Source organism: Stegostoma tigrinum, chromosome 1 (genome assembly GCF_030684315.1).
Source record: "Stegostoma tigrinum isolate sSteTig4 chromosome 1, sSteTig4.hap1, whole genome shotgun sequence".
Lineage (NCBI taxonomy): Eukaryota > Metazoa > Chordata > Chondrichthyes > Orectolobiformes > Stegostomatidae > Stegostoma > Stegostoma tigrinum.
The window spans coordinates 54635200-54655287 of NC_081354.1; the positions used below are offsets into that span (position 1 = coordinate 54635200).

The window sequence follows — 20088 nt, forward strand, 5'->3', positions numbered from 1 at the left end:
ATAATTCGTTGCTTCATGCAAATAACATCAGGTGACTATTAATGTGCCAGAGGGTATTTTCAAAACAGTTGCTAATCAAGTATGGAGTAAGAGGACAGGCAGTTTACAGGTGAAGAGTTAAAGTGAATTTAACGACTGTAAAGAGCAGTATGTTTAGTTTTTCTCAGAACTTAAATGACTTTATTCATTTATGGAATAATTAAGGCATTTCACTGTTTATGGTTACTTATTCTGCCTTTTAGTTTTAATCTTTCCAGTAACTTCCAGAGTGGTGAAAACTCAAATTTTCACATGTAAAATATAAACCCATCCGTGAATAGATATACTGCTTGCACATCCTTTTGATAGAGATAAAAATTAAATTAATAATTCAAAAGTAGAAATAACTCAAACACATAGCGACTGAAAACAAGATAAAGCCCAATAGACTAAAATGATTTCAACCAGGAAGAAACCAAAAGGGCTAATTGCAAAAGTTAAACAGAAAAAAGTTAAAAATGATTTTAACTCTACTCAATGCTTATCTTACATGTACAATTTTATCCTGTCATTCTAATATCTTGATTGTTCAAACCACCAAAAAGCATTTCAGGAAGATTGCCTATTTGACTAATAAATTGACTAATGCTGTTCCAATGAATTACTTTGGAGCAACTTAATTTGAAGACTTTAAATTAACTCACCAATTTTAAAAATATATCGTTTGTACCACAAATACTTTACAATGTAAACAAAATTATAACTCTTTGACATGAATTGCATCAAAACCACTCTTCAAGTCAACCTGGCCTACTTTCTGCATTTTTAATTAAAACCTGGCATCAAATTAAAAGTAGATCCAGTGCCTATTAATTACTTCAGAAACGGTTGTGGGTATCACACAACTATATCGCGCGCTTTGACCTACTATTTTTTTTTAAAAAGTTGCAGTTTAGGCCCAGTACTTCCCTTCACGTTAAATTTGAAAAGTGGTCCAGTCACATTGCAGTGTAGCTGGAACAGGCTTTTTTTTGAAAAAGGTCTGCTCAGAGGCCTTCAGAGCAACAGGCAAAGTTTACACATAATGAGGAAGCCATCAGAAATAAAAATAAAAAGTAGCACTTCTATTTGGAGTCAGGTCTGCATTTTCTGTTTAAATATAACATAAACTTTTGTTGTGCTCAAGGCCTCAAAATGTCCACCGAGTCTCCAGTTGAGCAGCAGCCCACTCAGAGTGAGCTCTTGGCTGAAGTACTTTCTCAGGATGTTCCCTGGCAGCAAGCGTGAGGCCAGAACATGCGACAAGCCGTCCCACAAATTTGAAAGGAAAAACACACAGGCCTCTAATGCATTTGATGATTCTCCCAAGAGATAGTATACCTGAGGAATTACCTTTTTTTTGGTTACTGAATTTCCAGGCTACACTCCTGCTGCAGTTACCATTCCCCACACACAACGCACAACTAGTCCTACTCCACAGCACCACATAGCGGTGGCGTCAGTCTGCACACTTACTAATTGGCATCACCCTTCCCCTCTTCTACCACAAGTTACTTCACGGCTTTTCACACCTTGAAGACCCAACCACAGCATTGAATCAACATCCCTGCATTAGATAATGATATTTAACGCTTTTATTTCCTTATTCGAAAGCTACAAATAGAGGATTCTCCAGCATCTGCAGTTCCCATTATCTCTGAGGCAAATAGAAGAATGCTTTTCCCAAGTTTGGATTTTAAGAAACTATCTCCGACTTTTTCTCAAGGACAACTGGCAATGGTATGATTTCCCACCTGCTCCTAGGTGCACATGGGCCATCATAGTGATTGAATTACCACAGTTCTTTCTTGTGGGGTTAGGGAGTGTAACCCTAAGATGTTTGGGTCTTCGTCAATGCAGAAGTTGCACAAATGGCACCAGGCCAGTGAATGAGAATATGTTTATATCTTTTGATCACAGATTGAGCAAATTTGGCAAGGCCTGCAATTGTTAGTCATGCGCAACAGCTTTTGAGAAAATTGTGGTGAGGTTGTGCTGTGGAAGGGAGGTTCAGGTTTGTAACCCAGTGACACTGAAAGAACAGTGATAGGATTCCAAGGATGGTGTGTGGTTTGGAGAGGAACTTACAGCTAGTGTTGTTCTCATCACTCATTGTTGATCCCCAATTACCCATGAAAAAGTGGGGTGATGAGCTGTCTTCTTGAACCACTGTCATTCATCTCTAGATAGGTAAACCCAGTGTGCACTTGCAGTGCATCTTGCAAACTGTATCAGTGTACTCCAGGGGTAAAGAGAGCAGATATCTTAGGTGGTGGATAGTGGCTGTCCAGTGACCCAGTTCTAACTCTGATTTTTCTCCACAGATGTTACCAGACCCACTGAGCTTTTCCAGCAATTTCTGTTTTTGTGTCTGATTTGCAGCATCTGCAGCTTGTTTTGCATTTTTTTATTTGAGTTAGAATTATGTCATGTGATCCTCCATCCATTTACAGTTTCTCCCTATTCGCTATGCTCCGACTAATCTCTTTTTTGAAAATTTCAATCAAGCCTCTCAGACATCTCCTCTCCAAGGAAAACAGTCTAGTTTCTCCAATTTTAGCTCATAACTGAAGTGAGTCATCCGTGGACCAATTCTCACAAACCTCTTCTACACGTTCTCTAAGACATTCACATTCTGCTTATGATATGGTGCCCAGAACAGTACACAATAAGCCAGAAAAACTAATCAGTACTTATATAAGGCCATCATAACTGCATTGCTCTTAAACTTTTTGACCATATTTATGTACTTATTAACAGCCGTCTTTATCTGTCTTGCCTCCTTTAATGAATTACATACTCGATCTCTCTACTTCTGCACATCCTCTAGAATAATATCATTAGAGTGAACCTTACCAGGTGTTGGATAAGGGTCATTTTGGCAGTTTCATGGAGCATTTCTCTCCATTAGCTGCTATCACCCAAGCTCACCTCATTACTAGGCATAACACCCTATACTGCTCCAACGACCTATTCTCCCACTCTCTGCAGGTGGAAGTTTTTACTCTGCTAGAATGACCCAGGATCAATGGCACCAGCAACATCTTTGAAGCCCAGCCTTGCACCCAGTCAAGTCTTGGTAATCTGGAGTTGCCCTTCACAATGTACGCAGTGGGAGCACAACAATAAACCAATACTATTCAAGGTACGTCAGTAGCATAGCTGACACTTCATTGCACAAGCACGTGCACCTTGTTACAATTATTACTGTTTAAGAGCCAAGCCATTGGGCTTACACATCGTTAACCACATCTCATCTTACAGCACTGACTAAGTCTTTTCTCAAAGTCTCATGTCTTATCATTGTTTAGTGTGGGTTCATTACCTTACAGAAAAGCCTCCAATCACTTCAAAGCATTCACTTCTATTTGCCTCAAGCAAAAGTGAACTGAAAACAAACAGACAGAAGCTGTGTTTGCCTCTTGGAACAAAAATGCAATGTTTGCCTTTTAAGCAACAACAAATTTAACTGTTAGTGTGTGATTATTGCACACATCTACTGGAACCACTGTCAAATACCTCCTGTCTGGTTGTTGCACTTGGCACTGCAGTACTCTATCTTAAAGAAGATGATGTACTTCCTGCTGAATGACCTTACTTTCCTTTTTAGAAGACTGCTCCTACCCTCCCAACTCTTCCTTCAATGCCCATCACCTTACCTCTGCCTGCTCCAGTGTACAGTGCGGTGTACAGTATGTGCCACATTCTGTCTACAGCAAGGCACCCATCCACGCGCCCCCCCCCCCCCAACTGATCCAAGCATTGAACCTTATCTTCAGGCACCCAATTTTAATTGAAGAGTTGTATCTTTGCTGTGCCTCAGTCAGGAGTATTTTGACATGAAGTCATCAGCCATGGTAGCCCTTATCTCCCAGTGACCATCCTTGTAAGGCATCCAGCTCTCAAAATGAAGCAGAAAGAATATAGGATACAGTTCTCAAGGATATCGGTACGTGACAACTACCAGGTAATGAGCACAAAATACTTAGAAATGTTACAGATGATCTCAGGCACATAAATGTAATGGGACCGTTCCTATTTATGACCTCAGCTACATTATGATACGGCCGTCTCAGTGTGACGTGCTTACATTCAGTAATGCTCAGCACGCTGAGGAAGTTAATGGTGACATTTTCCACCGTCATCCTAAACGTTATGATACAATGATCACTGTCCCTTAAATGTTTCCTGTTGTTGTGGCATCTATTTAGCCCAACACATTCCCAAGAATCACATCTAACAGTGTCTCCATTATTGTTGAACAGGACACATGCTGATGCACGAAATTCTTCTGAATACAATCTAGTAATGCTTATCCCCTTAAACTACCACTACCATATTCAATATATGCGTAATCAAAGTCCTCCATTATAACTACTCTACGACATTTACAAATCTCTGTGATTTCCTTGCAGATTTATTCCTCTAAATCCTTTGTACTTGCAGGTGGTCTATATATTATACAGAACAATTGCACTTTTGTTTTTCTTTAGGTCAAACCAAATCAATTCTATCTTGACCCCTCTACAGCATCCTCTTTTTCCAGTACTGCAATACTCTCCCTAACCAAAAGCTTAACCCTTCCTCCAGTTTCTCCTTTCCTATCTTTTCCAAACACCATGTGACTAGGAATCAGCCCTTCCTTAAGACAGGTCTCTGTTGTTGTTGCAATGTCATAATCCCTGTAGTCAATCTGTGTCTGTAATTCCTCAATTTTGTTAACAATATCATGTGCATTCACATACATGCAGTGTATTATCCATTACTCTAACTCCATCTATTACCCTACTGTTCTATATTTTAGTGTTGTCTGCCTCTCCCAGCATGCTGTGATCACTGCTATTAGTCTCCACACTAAACTGAGTTTGTTTAAACCCTCACTAACAAAACTAGCATAAAGCCTTGCAAGGAACTCAGTCCCAGCTCAATTCAGATGTATCTCAACGGGTTGTATCTCTCCCAAGACCAGTCCCAGTGCTTCAGGAAGCTAAAGCTCTTCCTCCTGCATCATCTTTCCTGGCACACATTAGTCTGCTGATATTCCCAAAAGTGGGAATCAGATGTTTAATCAATGCCTTTTACCCAATCATAATGTCAGAATGGGGATGTTCATTGAACAATGCGCAACGTTCAGCTCACAACTCCTGAGACACTGCAAATCCAAATGTAGCAAGGTTTGGACAATATCCAGTTTTGGGCTGAAAAGTGGAAAGTTACAATTGCCAGGCAATGGCCATCTCCCCCTGACATTCAATGGCATTTCCATCACTGAAGTCATCTACTGCAGAAATAACAACACTCCTAGCCAAAACGAAAGGACAAATTCATCATAGCCAGTTACTGTCCCATCAATTCACCTCAATAATTAGTAAAGCGATGAAATGTGCTGTTGACAGTGATATTAGATAACACCACAATTGACATCTTGGGGTTTACCATTGATCAGATACTGAGCTAGACCAACCACATAAATGACATTTCCACAAGAGCAGACTAGTGACTAAGAATTCGACAGGAAGAGCCTCCTACCTCTTGAAAGCCTGTCCTCCATCTATAAGGCTCAAGTTAGGAATGCAATGGAATACCTTATCCTCGTGGAAAAAGTCAAACTATTCATTTTAGCGGTCGATTTTCAGATTTTGAACACCTGGGATCTCTCATTGATTAAAACGATTTCAATATATTAAGAAGTATTGACCTAAAATGGCCACAGTGACGATCCGACCACAGGTTCAGCCAGTACAAAAAAACCAACCAGGGTCTAGGCCTGGAACGTCTGCTTTCCTGCTCCTGTGATGCTGCTTGGTCTGCAGTGTTCATCCAGCTCTACACTTTGTTATCACCAATAAACAAGAACTGGTCTGAATTGAAATTAACATCATGACTGAAACCAGTTACCCAGAGTTTGTCTTGTGGTAGATCAACAGCTTTCTGGATAAGTTTGACAAACTGGAGGAGGGGGGAGTGCGGTTCGGTAAGTGATGGATGTAGGAGGCAGCCTTGCTGATGCCTCCTCTGAATCCTCAGTAATTTTGTCATCAAAGTTCAAGGAGGTGGCTTCTGGGAAGGCTGGTCGTTTGACCGTGGTGTTTTTGGAGATGCTGGCTGTTCCTGCAGGACAAAGGAGAGGATGCTCGTGGTCAATGGTTAGAAGTAGCTGGTTCAGGTGGGGGTAAGGTGGTGACATGTTGTGAAGGAGTGAAGGGGCAGCATGGAGGGCGTGTAAAGGTCATGGTTTGGGATTCTTGGAAACGGTGATATGGTAAGTGTAGGTGAGGGAGGATGTTGCCAGTGACAGTAAGGTTGACGGAGCATGAGCCTTGGTGGGACGTGGGTGCAGTAGCAGTGATGGAGTGAGTGAAGTAGTGGAGAGAAGAGTGTGGCACTTATGCTGACACAGGGCATTAACTGTCTTATGGCACTGCTGGCAGTCCCACTGCATCCTGAAGGTAGCGTTGACCCCAGTGGCAGTCTTGTACCAGGATGTCAGGGTCTGGTGGCATGACCTTCTCCGCCATTCCCCATGCAAGAGGACTCCTTTCCTTTGCTTCATCTCCCATTCCTTCCTGCCCCCTGCCCTCACCCCTCTTCTAAACAAGGACCTGCAGGCTCTTCTGGAGAATCGTGGCGCCATTTTCCCAAACTTCATGCTCCTTACTACATGGGGCAGCTTCGGAATTCCAGTCCCCATCTGGGAACATTGTGACATTTTAAAGATGGCATGAACAGAAGTATGTTGTGTTTTGATGGATATCCAGTGATTGATAAGTTGTTCTGGAAATAGAATGTGGTAAGATGGGGATAGAATCAGGGATGTTGAGTGGGGTACGTTGTTAATAAGGGGAGTTTCGTAAGATGCAGTGAGAAATCGCAGCGGGCTTTAAAACAGAAATTCCTCCAAGAACCTCAAAGCAACGCACACTTAGCAAGAAAAGTAAGATTCAAGCCCATAATATATTTGAACTACAATAGTTAGCTGTAATAAACACATGTCAGATTCTTTGGTACCTCGGTAGCCAGATCGAGTTCATTACGTACAGATGCTAACCTAAGCATTCCTCATCAGGTAAAATACCCCAATAGAGGCAAAACTCATACCACAGAGAGAGAGGGGAGAATGGATTTGTAACAGCAGATTTGCAAAACTCTCTCTCTCCCTCTGTTTCCTGTCAGCCACTTGACAGATAGTGCCTGGTGACAAATTAAGTTGGAGAAACATCCATTCACTGAGAACTCCAGGATATCTAAAATTTCCATTCCTGCTGTGGATACAAGATATTAATTAAATAAGCATAGCCCCAGGTTAAAAGTGAAAACTTCCACAATTCTAAGGACCTTTAATCTGTATATTCTTTTATCTTCCATTTTGTAACATCACTTTTTAAACTTCCTATCTGTGTTTGTGGGCGTGTGTGTTTAATATTCTGTTTTATTATTTTTGTCAGCGTTAGTAAGCAATAATATTCCGCTTTCCTTCATTATAGAAGCCTTGTATTTGACTTGTTAATTTTGAAGTGATAAATTTTGTTTTAATTGAAGTGTGAAATAGCTGCAGAATAAAAATAATTTGTTGCAACCAATTAAGGAGGTTAAAAAGAGTGGAGCCAATGTACTCCTCCTCATCTGGCCTGAAGTATTTTCCACTTAAGTGAGTGGATCATAGCGCCCTCTTGTGATGTAATGGTAGAGTTCCTGCTGGACTAGCGAGGCAAGGGTTCAAGTCACCCCTGCACCAGAGGTGTGTACAAACGTCTCCAAAACGGTTGACCAGAGAAACAGGTTAAATGAAAAAAAAAACTGAGTGGATCCTTCTCTGATAAACTCAAGAAGCTTGACAACATCCAAGACAGAGCAACCCTATCTGCCTCAATCCCCTACACTTTGCTTACTGACATAACAGATCCACAGAGGATGCCATATCCCTAGCCCTGTGCTCATCCCTGGAACATCTGGACAACAAAGGCACCTACATCAGGCTCCTGCACATTGACTACAGCTCCACCTTCAACACCGTTATCCTCTTCAGACTGATCTCAAAACTGCATTACCTTGGTCTTGGCTCTGCTGTCTGCAGTTGGATCCTGGTAACTGCACATCCTCTACAATAACACTCAACAGCCCTCTACTGTACTGCCTGTACACCACGACTGTGTTGCTAAATTCCAAATGAACGCCATCTACAAGTTCACTGATGATACCACCGTAGTGGAACAGATATCTAACAATGACGAGTCAAAATACAGAAGGGAGACAGAGATTGGTGACGTCATGCAATGAAACCAAATCTGTCTCTGCCTGCGCCACTCAAACACAGCTTTTCTCTGTATTTGGGTACACATGACAATAAATCAATCAATCAGTCAACCAAAAGAATAATACCTCTGTTACCAACTTAAATATTTATTCCCTCCTCCACCAAAGCTAGCATTGTGGACAAGATGTACTGAAGCAACTCCCCAAGACTCCTCAGACACCACCGTCCATTCCTCTAGCTTCTATTATTTAGAAGCACAAGGATAGCAATGACATGGGAGCACTAACCTCTAACTTTCCCTCCAAAACACACCAAACCGTCTTCACTTGGAGCTATATTGCTATTCCTGTTGCTGGGTCAAATACCTGGAACTCATTTCCTAACATCATTGTGGATTAAACTGAAGCAGGAATGGCCTAGCCAGTGATTGCCGCATCACATGAAAGAATTAAAGTCATGCGCGTCACAGTGATACTGAGAAAGGGGACACAGTTTCCAGTCCTATCCTGTCCATGACTGTCTTCAATGTCTACTGGACTTATTTGAGCTGCTTTGGCTGGGCAAGCTCCTCGATTTTGCTTATAAGAACCTATTTTTGTCTAACCAGGAATGGAAATAGGAAGCTGAATCTTACCTCTTTTTGGCTAAGTCTGAGTTGCATTGAGTTTCTTAGTAGCCACGCAAGTTTTCTTGCCCTATCTAATCAAACTCATTGCATTACTTGCCTACACCTCCCAGTATATTTCACATCAGATTTCTACTGCATCTTACATATGCTATACCCACAGCAACTCATCACTCAGTCCAAAGACCAGCATCCCTTGTGCTTGTGCCATCTTTGAAACCTTGCTGTGCACCTGCAAAAGCATTGATAATCCAGTGTTGCCCCACAAGCCCCCATCCCCCGTCCTCGACTGGCAAAGTAATGGCGCAATGATCACAGAAACTATGCTGCTCAGGGTACACAGCCAGTATGACTAACACTCCCTCGCACATTCAATACATTTTCTCAGCCTCGTGGACATTGGTCTGACTTCCAATGAGTCACTGCAGCTTATCTTTCATTTTGTGTAAAGAATCTTTGTTCTCAATCTGCTGATGGATCTTGTTGAAATCTTGTAAGCTCTTTACTTCACTTGTTGATAGGATCACTGTCTTCATTTGCTGTTTGTGGTGCAGCTGACTTTCTCTCATCCTCAGTCCTGGCAATGGTAGGTTGATGATCACTTAACATTATCCCCGGCAAAGGTACTGGTAATTCGATTCAGACTGATATAGATTTGAAATGTGTCATTTGAATTGATGGCATCTTATCATCTGACATCAAATTCAAATCTGTTACAATGATTGGTTCTGCAGATGGGTTTTTTTTGTCTGAACTTTTTCAGTTAAAGATTTCTCAATGAGCTCGAATATGTTGTACAGCAGTCTTATTGTCACTATTTGCTTTGGTTCACAAAATCTGCAAACGTTTGGCATCCAAAAGCTTTTCACTGAGCATAGGAATGTATTGTCACAGATTTGTGACCTGCTGATGATTCCCTAGCCATTTGAATCAATTAGGCCCTTAAACCAAGTCAAAGGAAAGTGAATTGGCTCCAGTCACAAATATTAGCTGCTGTTTGTGATTTGTATGTAAGCTCGTATTAATCAATGATTTCTTGCACTGTATGTTTGTCCTAAGATAATCAACCAGTTTGACAATTTCTCAATGCTAATTACCAACATGATAACGATGCAGAATTTATCTGCTTGACCTGTTGGACTTTGCTCTTCTCTGATTTTCTGAACAGAACGTTTGTAATGCTTTTTTCGAGGATGTTGAATTGTTTCTAACAATTCCTGATCAGTCCAAGGTGAAAGTCAAAAAGAAAGTGTAAGTATGCCAGCGTAATCTTCCAGAAGAGCAAAGGGAGCCAAGTCCGTGGACAAGATTAATTGTTGAATACCAGAGTTCCCAATAATTAAGTGGAATTGGGAGTCAAAGTTCAGGCTGACATAATGGGCGGGATGTTGGTGCAGCAGTAATATCACTGGACTAAGTAGTCTAGAGACCCAGGCCATTACTCTGGGGATGCAAGTCATTGATAGATTTGCTTTGAAGTGTTTTGTATGATTTTCCTTTATATTTACTAAGCCCACTACTGTATGCAAAACTAATTAGTAAATGGTCAGACATACTTTTTGGAAGCCATTTTCAGGCATTTAAAATCAGATTACTCAATGGGTGGAACATTATAGGGGTCTGAGTGATATGGGCTACAGGGAGGCATGTGGCAGAATCAGATGGATGTTAACCAAGTCCTATCTTGACTTCAAGATCATCTCACTCCACCTTCCATGCTTTTTATGAGCAGTGTGGCGAAGTTCTGGCTAGGCAGAGTGAATAGCCAATTGACTGACATGATTGCTCATTAAATACCTTATTAGCGGTACAACTTGCCTCATAAGTACTCAGGCTCCGACTCTTACCTAATTTCCCAAACCAGCTTGACATTGGGAACATTCGACAAGGAAGGCATTTTGATTTCTCAGTAATTCAGTTCACCAGTCGCTCTGAATGACCTCCACATTGAAGAACAGACACAAACATTCTAGGGGTAAGCTCCATGGGCACTTGCATCCCATGGTCACGACATGTACCGCCCCCAAGAGCCCTCATGGAAGTTCTCTGGCCCACTTACAGGATGCTTCCGCACTTCAGTGCTACACTTGAGTGCCAACTATCATTGTAAAACTGCTGCAAGAATAATGTGCTCAGGGACACAGTCCCAGCTCATGGACTGGACCAGACTCTTCACTCACTGTCATTGTGCTCATTCAGTCTGAGCCTCCCTCGCTGCCCACAGCATTCCTGCCTTACATTGATCTTGCCTTTTCTTGAAGCACTTTGCCCCCTCAGCCAGAGATGCCAGGCCCATATCGCTGCTAGGGTGCTGCACTGTGTAGGGAAATCTACATTTAAAGCATAAAGTGAATAAGTGAAAGTACAGCATGAACATGTTCCTGGAAAGGTGAAGTGAGTGGGACCAAAAATTTGAAAAAACAATGGATATTGAGGAACTTACAAGGTTGGATCAGGGAAATAAAGAAAAGCTTATGCCAGATACTGAGGGCTCAGAAAACCATGAGCCCACAAGGTGTACAGCAAGTGCAAGGGTTTACTTATCAAAAAAAATACGAAAGTGAAGAGAGGGCATGAATAAACATTGGTAGGTAAAAACAAACAAAATCCTAAGGCATTTCACATGTATATAAGTGGCAAGAGGATAAACAGGGAAAGAGTGGGGCCCATTAGGGACTGAAGTGGCAAACTGTGGGTGGAGATGGAAGACAATTGGGAAGATTGGCGGATGCAGGTAGGGGGGTTATTGTGATTGGTCTGTGGGAAGCGTAGGGGGGATAGGTGAGTTGGAAGATGGACAGGTTAGGTCATGTCAGGGAAGTGAGGAGGTGGAGGAGGACTGGACATAGGATAAGGCTGGGGATGGAGGGATTTTGAAGCTGGTGAAGCCAATATGGAGGCCATTGGGCTGTAAGATCCCAAGGAGGAATATCAGGTGTTGTTCCTTCAGTTTATGTTTGACCTAACTCTGACAGTGGAGGGGGGCAAGGATGGACATGTTGCCAGGCGAGTGGGAGGGATAATTAAAATAGATAGCAACAAGAAGATCAGATTGGTTGAAGCGTGCAGAGTGCAGATGCTCCCCGAACCAGTCCCTGGGTCAGCGTCATCAGGAACAATGGATACAATAGATCAGGTTGGATGAAGTACAGGTGAATCTCTGTCAGATCTGGAAGGATTGTTTGGGGCCTTGGATGGAGGTGAGAGGTGATGTGTAGGGGCAGATGTTGTACCTCACGTGATTGCAGGGAAAGCTACCGGGTGTAATGGGAAGTTGGCGGGAAGTGTAGAGCTGACGAGGGATTCGCAGAGTAAAACGGTCCCTGTGGAAAGTGGACAGGGGTGGGGAAGGAAATATCTTTTTGGTGGTGGGTCTGTTTGTAGGTGGCGAAAATATTGGAGGATGATGTGTTGGATTTTGAGATTGGTGGGGTGGTACATGAGGACTAGGGAGACTCTATCCTTATTGTTGTTGGGGAGAAGGGATTTGAGGGCAAAACTGTAGGAAATGAAGGAGATGTGGTTGAGGGCATCCTTAATTACGAAGGGGGTGAAACTAAGGTCCCTAAAGTAGGTGGATATCTGGGATAAATTTTAACCCAAGACCATTCCCCAAATCTATATTAGCCAAAGATCATCCCCCACTACTGTTTTGGTACAAGAACATTACTTAGGGATAACATAACCCAATTCCTTTATACTGTCTTAGCCCAAGATCATTCCATAAGATCATAGTTATAAGGTGCAGAAGTAGATCAGTCAGCCCATTAACATTATTCCACCATTGAAAGAGAACAGAGCGGATCTGATAATCATCCATTCCACTTTTCAGCCTTTTCACAATAATCATTGATTGCCTTACTGCTTAAAAACCTATCCATCTCAACTTGAATATGTTTAATGATCCAGCCTCAACATTCCTCTGTGGGAAAGAATTCTACTGATTCATTACGTTCAGAGAAGAAAGTTCTCCTCATCTCATTCTTAAATACACCACCTCTAATTAGGCCCTATGGTCCCAGACTCTCCCAAAAGGGGAAATAACTTTTCCACATCACCTTTATCAGGTCCTTTAAAAATCTTAACTTGTTTCAATAAGCTTATCTGTCATTCTTCTAAATTCCAATGAGCATAGGCCCAAACTACCCAGCCTGTCTTCACAATGACAGTCCCTTTACACCTGCTCTGGACTGCCTCTAATGCCAGTACAGTTGGTTTTGTGACAATGGGTCAGTTCCACTCCTGCGCAATATTGTGTTAGAGAAAATTGTGCTATAGAAATAACAGGGCCGATGGGAAAAGTGGGGTTGGGGCAGATCACCAAAAAAAAATCACTCAAAATTGCTCAAAGGCCACTCAAAAGCCTAACACAAAGGATAGCACAGGTTGAACAAATGTTTAATTCATACCTAATAACAAAATCAAAGTAAATTTAATACCTTACCTTGAAAAAAGTGTGAAGATGACTTGATTTGGGAGGAGATTTTGAGGTTGCTCTGTTGTTAATGCAGGGCCTGAGGGTCATCATCATCATCACCATCACCACCATCGCCTTCAGGTGCGGCTGTGTTTGCAGGGTTAGGGTGAAAATTAGTTAATCCAGAAGTGGATGGCTCTGGTTCATTATCTTCTGACTGTTTCTTGGGGATTGGCTTAAAAAAATCCAGTTTTTGCTGCTTTGGTCTTTTTCTTCTTTGATGAAGAAGCTGTTCATAGGGTGCCAAATAGGATCTTACTCCACAAACTGCCACCCTGCTGCGTTCTGCATTGTAATTGCTGTCCTCTAAGAGCTGCAACTGCTTCTCAATTTACCTCAGGATAGAAGACAAAACAGAAGTGGAAAACTCTTCAGCTTCCACTTCCCCCTCAGAAACATGTTGTTGTAGATCAGCTGTAGAGAGGTCTTCACAGTGGGACTCAAGCAGCTCTTCAATATCCTCACTCTCCACTTCTTCAAATCCAACTTGCTTTGCAAGATCAACACAATGTTCTTTGATTCTTGAGAGCTCCTCTGATGGATCAAAGATTTTAAAATCTTGAAAACAAAATCTGGGGGAAGCTTCCGCCAAATTACTTGCAAGCAGTCCTTACTGCCATCACCCCAGGCCTCCATGATAATGTCAGTTGCATTCTTGGTGTTAAAGCTCTTCCAAAATTGAAGAGCATTGTCTTTATCCCCCTCAGTGGCTGCTATCAGCCTCTTAAATGTGCACCTTAAATAACAAGCTTTAACAGCTGCTGTTGCACCCTGGCCCATGGGTAGAGGGAGAGAAGTTGTGTTTGGGGGTGGAAATAGCACTTTGATGTTTTCAGGAAGCTGATCAATGGTAGGAGGATGGCTTGGCGCATTATCCAGGATGAGGAGAGTCTTGAAATCCAATTTCTTTTTCTTGTAGTACTTTCTAAAAACATCTTCCGAAGCATCAACAATAAGGTCAGAAAAAACTTGCCTCATCATCCAACCTCTTTCTCTTGACCTAAATTGGACACCTAGAGTAGACTTAAGGTAACTTTTCAAGGCTCGTGGGTTGGCAGAGTGGTACACCACCACAGGCTTAAGCTTTAAGTCTCCACTGGCGTGGGCACCAGTAGCATTGTCATATGATCCTTTGCTACCTTAATACCTGGAGCATGTGCTTCGTTCATTGAAATGTAGGTTCTTGATGGCATTCACTTCCAGTATAAACCTGTCTCATACAAATTGCAAATTTGATCTAAGTTGTAGCCACCTTCTTCAATTGATTTTTTAACAATGGGAGGAAATGCCATTGCAGGCTCCTCGTCTGTACTAACAGCTTCACCTCATAACTTTACGTTATGAAAAGCATAGTAGTTCTTAAAACCAGCAAACCAGCCACTGCTGGCACCAAAGACAGGCACATCTGCAGGATTTTCAGCTTTTTTTGTTAGATCTTCATAAATTGGTGAGACTTTCTCTTCTTTGGTGAGAAAGGTGGTTCCAGATCACTTTTTCATTTGATCTTCTATCCACAGACTTAGAAGCCTGCCCATCTCTTCAAGTTTCTTTGTCCATGACCTCACAGATTTACTAGCAGTCAGACTTGTTCCAGCAACACAACTTGTTTTAATCTTTCTGCGCTGTCTCTAATGGTGCATAAAGTAGACTCCTTTATTACTGTTATATGAACCATATCACATGCTCTCTCATTATGCTGAAAATGCTTCATAACATCTAGCTTCTCTTCCAGTGCTATAGCCTTTCTTTTATGTTCACCGCCGGCAACTTTATCACCAGGATGCTTCTTGCTAACATTCTTGTCACTTTGTCCTCGCATTTTGGTGGGTAACATGGCAGAATTTGCAAAAACAAAAATCATGGCGTACTGTACCTCCCACAGAAAATGTGATGATCACGTAATGTTGGACTGGAGACTCTTTCGGCGCTAACATTGCACGTGTTCAGAACAAAGCCTGGGAAACGATCATGTGATGTTGATGAGTAATCCTCCGCTCACCAATGGAATAATGTTATAGCCAACACAAGTTCGTGTTTTAGAAATAGCATTCCTGTATTTGTCAGTCACATTATAGCCAATTCGTATTACTGGAACACACCTTATAGCAGCACCAACTGTATCTTTTCTTAGAAAGGTGAACTAAAACTGTCTACAGTATTCCAGTTGTGGTCTGACTAATGTTTTCTATAGATTTAGAAAAACCTTCATGCTTTTATATTCCATTCAGTTTGAGCTAAAGGCCAATATTCCATTTGCCTTCCCTATTACCCACTGCATTTGTATACTTGGTTTTTGAGATTTATGAATAAGAACCCTGACATCCCTCAGTACCTTTCTGCAGTCTTTCTTCACTTAAATAATATTCAACTCTTTTATTCTTCCAGCCAAAGTACATAACCTCATATTTCCCCACATCATATTTCATTGACCAAGTTTATCCTCAATCGATTAGCCAGTCTATATCCCTTTTTGTGACATCCTCACCACTTGCCTCCCCATATCGGTTTGTGTCAAGCGTAAACTTGGCTATAGTATATTCACTTTCTTCATCCAAGTAATTAATACATATTTTAAATCATGATGGCTCCAGCACTGATCCTTATGGCATTTCTCTTGTTTCAGGTTACCATCCTGAAAATGCCCGCCCACATCCATTTACCTAACTCTCTTCAATTAGTTAGCCAATCCTCCCCACGCTGGCATACTACCTCCAACACCATGACCTCTTATCGTGCAAAGTAACCAAACCCATGTCACCTTATTAAACACCTTCTGAAAATTCAAATGTCACATGCACTCCTTCCCCTTTGTCTATCCTGCTTGCTACCTCTTCAAAGAATTCTAGTAAATTTGTCAGGCATGATTTTTTTTCCCTTTGTGATATGTTGTTGACTTTATCTGATCATATTATGCATTTCTAAATGCTCTGCTATTGCATTCTTCATAATAGACGCCACCATTTTCCCAATAACAGACATTAAGCTAACTGGACTATAGTTACTTTTTTTTGTCTCATTCACTTTTCAGATAAAAGTGTTACATTGGCAATTTTTCAATCCTGTGGATTTTTTTCTGGATCTAAAGATTCCTGGAAGATTATCACTGTAGCTGTTTCCTTTAATATCCTAGGAAGCATTCCAACAGGTCCATGGGACTTATCAGTTGTTAGCCCCATTAGTTTCCCTAGCACTTTTTCCTGAGTGATAGTTCCTGTATTTATTTTCTTTCCCTAGCACTTTTTCCTGAGTGATAGTTCCTATATTTATTTTCTTTCCTCCTTTTTGCCCCTTGATTATTTTGTAATTTTGGGAATTTAGTATTTGTGTCTTCTACTGTAAAATGTGATGCAACGTATTCTTTAGGGAGGGAAACTGCCATCCTTACCTGGTCTAGTCTACATATAACTCCAATTGCCATTTCCAAGCTCCCTAAGATTGTTCAGTAAGGGCCCAAGTTCACTTTGACTTCCCTCTTCCTTTTTATATATTTGCAGAAACTCTTGCTGTCTGTTTTAATATTATATGCAAGTTTAAACTCAAAGTTTTTTTTAAATTTTGTTTTTGGCTGTCTTTTCTCAGTTTTTCAAACCTCTCGAATTTTACCCCTCGTCTTTTCTTTCAATTTGATGCTTCTCTGGTTAAACATAATTGGCACATCACCTTCCTGAATCTTCTTCCCTGGAACTTTTTTTATGTGAGTGTCCACATTTATTGCCCGTCCCTAAATTGATTTGGATTTGGAGTTATATGTAGACTAGACCAGGTAAGGTTGCCAGTTTCCCTCCCTAAAGCTCATTCGTGAACCGGATGGGTTTTCCCTGACAATGGTTTCGTGGTTACCATTAGACTCTTAATTCCACATGTTTATTGAATTCAAATTTCACCATCTGCTCTGGCAGGATTTGAACCCAGGTCCCTAGAACATTACCTGGGTATCTGGATTAACAGTCCAGTGATAATACCACTAGGCTGTCACTTCCCATAGTATATATTTGTTGTGAGCAATGAACTATTTTCATACGCATCTGCCGTTGTTTGTCAACCATCTTTGCTGTTAAACTGCTTTCCCAGTTCAATCCTGTCAACACTGCTCTGATTCCTTTGTAATTAAACTTAATTAAGCCTTGCACAGTTGTTTCTAACCCAAGTTCCTCCCTCTCAACAAACCTAAGAACTGCTGGAAGTCAGAAACACAAACAGAAATTCTGGAAAAACTCACCATATCTGGCAGTATCTGTGGATAGAAATAAAAGTTAATGTTTTAATTCCAGTGAATCTTCTTTAGAATTCTTCAGAACTGGTAATAGAAGCTAAGATTTTTTCCCCTGTACTTTCAAAGCCCAGGTCATTCCCTCAGTTCTATCTTAGTTCCAGGTCAATCCCAGTGTACAATCTTAGCTCAAGACCATTCTCCAGTACCATTTTAGTAAAGGCCTTTCCCCAGTATTATCATCATCCAATTCTATTCCCAGTACAGTCTTATCCCAATGCCATTCCCTAGAAATATTTTAAACAATGCCCTTCTCCAATACTATCATGGCCCATGACCATTTCTCAGTCCTAATAAATTGGACTATTTTTATACCCTGGTCACTATTAGTAAATTTAGGACAGAATGAAAGTGAAAACAATTTCTACTTTGACAATCAGAATCTCTGATCTACCAATGTTCCTTCCTCCACACTACACCAGCAGATTTCTTGTTCTTAGCCCTATGAAATCTTAGGTAGCTGCCTCCAATTATCGCATCCTGCTGTGAATTATCACTTTAAAAATTGTAAAAGATGTAGATTAAGTACATGAATATAAAATAAAACTCAGTCACAAAAAATGCTGCTGAATAATGGATAAAACTAGAGAATTCACCCTCAAAGGAAAATGGAATTTGACTGAATCGCTGATTTATTTTACTGTATGGAGGATCTTGGAGGACATGCTTAATGCTTCTACATGATCTGCGACCATATCTGAATCTCTACAGCTAGAATGCTGAAAATGAAAATTTACCCCACAAATCTTTTCATTCATCGATGCTTTAATTAAGGAAATGAGCTGATTTAATCACTTCCTCAAAGACAATCTGCTCTTTTATACAAATGAAATCAGCAGCTCTGACTGCGGCAGGATGCATCATTCTGATAAAGACATAACAGTTTAATTTGAAATCTGTGTAAAGAGAACAAATCCTGTGTCCTTAATTACCGTTGATGAGATCCTTGTGAATGTCACATGCCTGTTTCTTCAGCTCAGTACTTTGATTTTTCAAAGATCCAGCAGTCTGGAGAGGGAACTGATGCTTCAGGTTGACTACTGATCATTACTCAGATTTAATGGAAAAGGTTGCCGTGAACGTTTACTTGCAGTGAAGAAAGCTAATTAATTTCTGACTCCCAGGGGTAAGGAAGTTTTGACAACAGTGAGTATTTGGATCTTCTCCTCAAAGTTATCGTATTCAAGGCGTATGTGTAAGGATTCAAAAAGCAGACTGAAGAATACCTGATTTTCAAGTAACATCTCTCTGTACTTTGTTTGATTTAGGTTTATTTTCCTTGAATTTATCTCAAGAGCGACCCTTTTCCTCCTTACCTATGCTATTCTTCCATGCTTGGAGAGTTTTATTATTTTAAAAACTACTTTTATTTGAGTTAGAAGATTGGATGTTTTTGTTCATGATCTGAACACTAAGATAAAGTACAATATAGAGGGCCTGCCAAATCATCAGAGCTGTTGGTATCCAACAATATGCTAAGCGTTCGCTTGTTCTGTGAAAAGTAAAAGCATTTTTTTATTTACTGGTGGGCTATTGCATTTGCTTATAGGACACTTTGTAATTCCTTATCTGTAAAATACTTTGGGATATCCTGGGATGTGAAAGGTTTACATCGATATTTGGCCTTTGTTTCAGACTAGGTTCACAGGTTTTTTAACATAGAATGGTCTGGTACATTTTCCGTTCCTAAATTTCCACCTTTACATTGAAACCTGTCTTCAATCTTACCTCAGCCTCCTTGTTGCTACAACCTTCAGGCATGCCTGCATCAAGTCCCACCTTTGTTACTTCACTATCCTCTTCGCTTGTCACCCTCCTCCACTCTTCACAAATTCCAAACTTGTCAAAATCTCTGCATTTCCAGCTTTTGTACTGTCCTATTGTGCTGGGGGAAGATTGTGTTTCTCCACATCGATAAATTTAAAATTCTCATCTTCATTGTTGGAGCTTTCAATTGCTCCAACTAATACTTCCTTTCTTGGCATTGATTATGTGTTGTACGTGCCTGAACATGCAACATCTTGGGACATTCTAGAAGTGAAGCTGCTGTATGAATACAGGTTGTTGTTGTTGCCATTGTCATAGTTCTGTAGCACAGATGACCATTTGAATGGACAATCCCTTACAATGAATGTTTGGTGCACGTGCACACTTTTGTGACAGAAAATACATTTGCATGAATGCTAATAGATTTTATTTAGTAATTTAATACATACAAAGTAATTTTACATTTATTTCCAATACTTAGAATGTGCAAGTCTGATTTTTGAATATTTTTGTCAGAAGTCATATGACACCAGGATATAGTCCAGCAGGTTTATTTGAAATCATAAGCTTGTGGAGTGCTGCCCCTTTGTCAGGTGAAGGAGCCAGTCCAACACTACAACACCAGCACCTCCACGTCATAAATACTTATGAATTGCTACTGGTGCATTGATTGCACA

General features: G+C 40.8%; 2 protein-coding genes across 7 annotated transcripts in view; one reads left to right on the plus strand and one right to left on the minus strand.

Annotated features, from left to right (window-relative positions):
- The window catches only part of LOC125452572 (protein transport protein Sec24B), a 116635-nt gene extending 115178 nt beyond the window's left edge, over positions 1–1457 (minus strand). For 3 of the 4 annotated variants that reach the window (XM_059645594.1, XM_059645592.1, XM_059645586.1), the window contains exon 1: positions 1372–1457. The gene's annotated coding sequence lies outside the window, so the exon portion shown is untranslated. The remainder of the gene's footprint in view (positions 1–1371) is intronic. The other variant, XM_048531169.2, reaches the window with a different exon arrangement.
- Positions 1458–9379: 7922 nt separating this feature from the next.
- Positions 9380–20088, plus strand: part of slc2a9l2 (solute carrier family 2 member 9, like 2) — a 359547-nt gene continuing 348838 nt past the window's right edge. Inside the window, exon 1 of one of the 3 annotated variants that reach the window (XM_048544948.2) lies at positions 9380–9483. The gene's annotated coding sequence lies outside the window, so the exon portion shown is untranslated. Of the gene's footprint in view, positions 9484–18649; positions 18791–20088 lie in introns of those variants that run through there. The other 2 variants (XM_048544963.2, XM_048544954.2) reach the window with 2 other exon arrangements.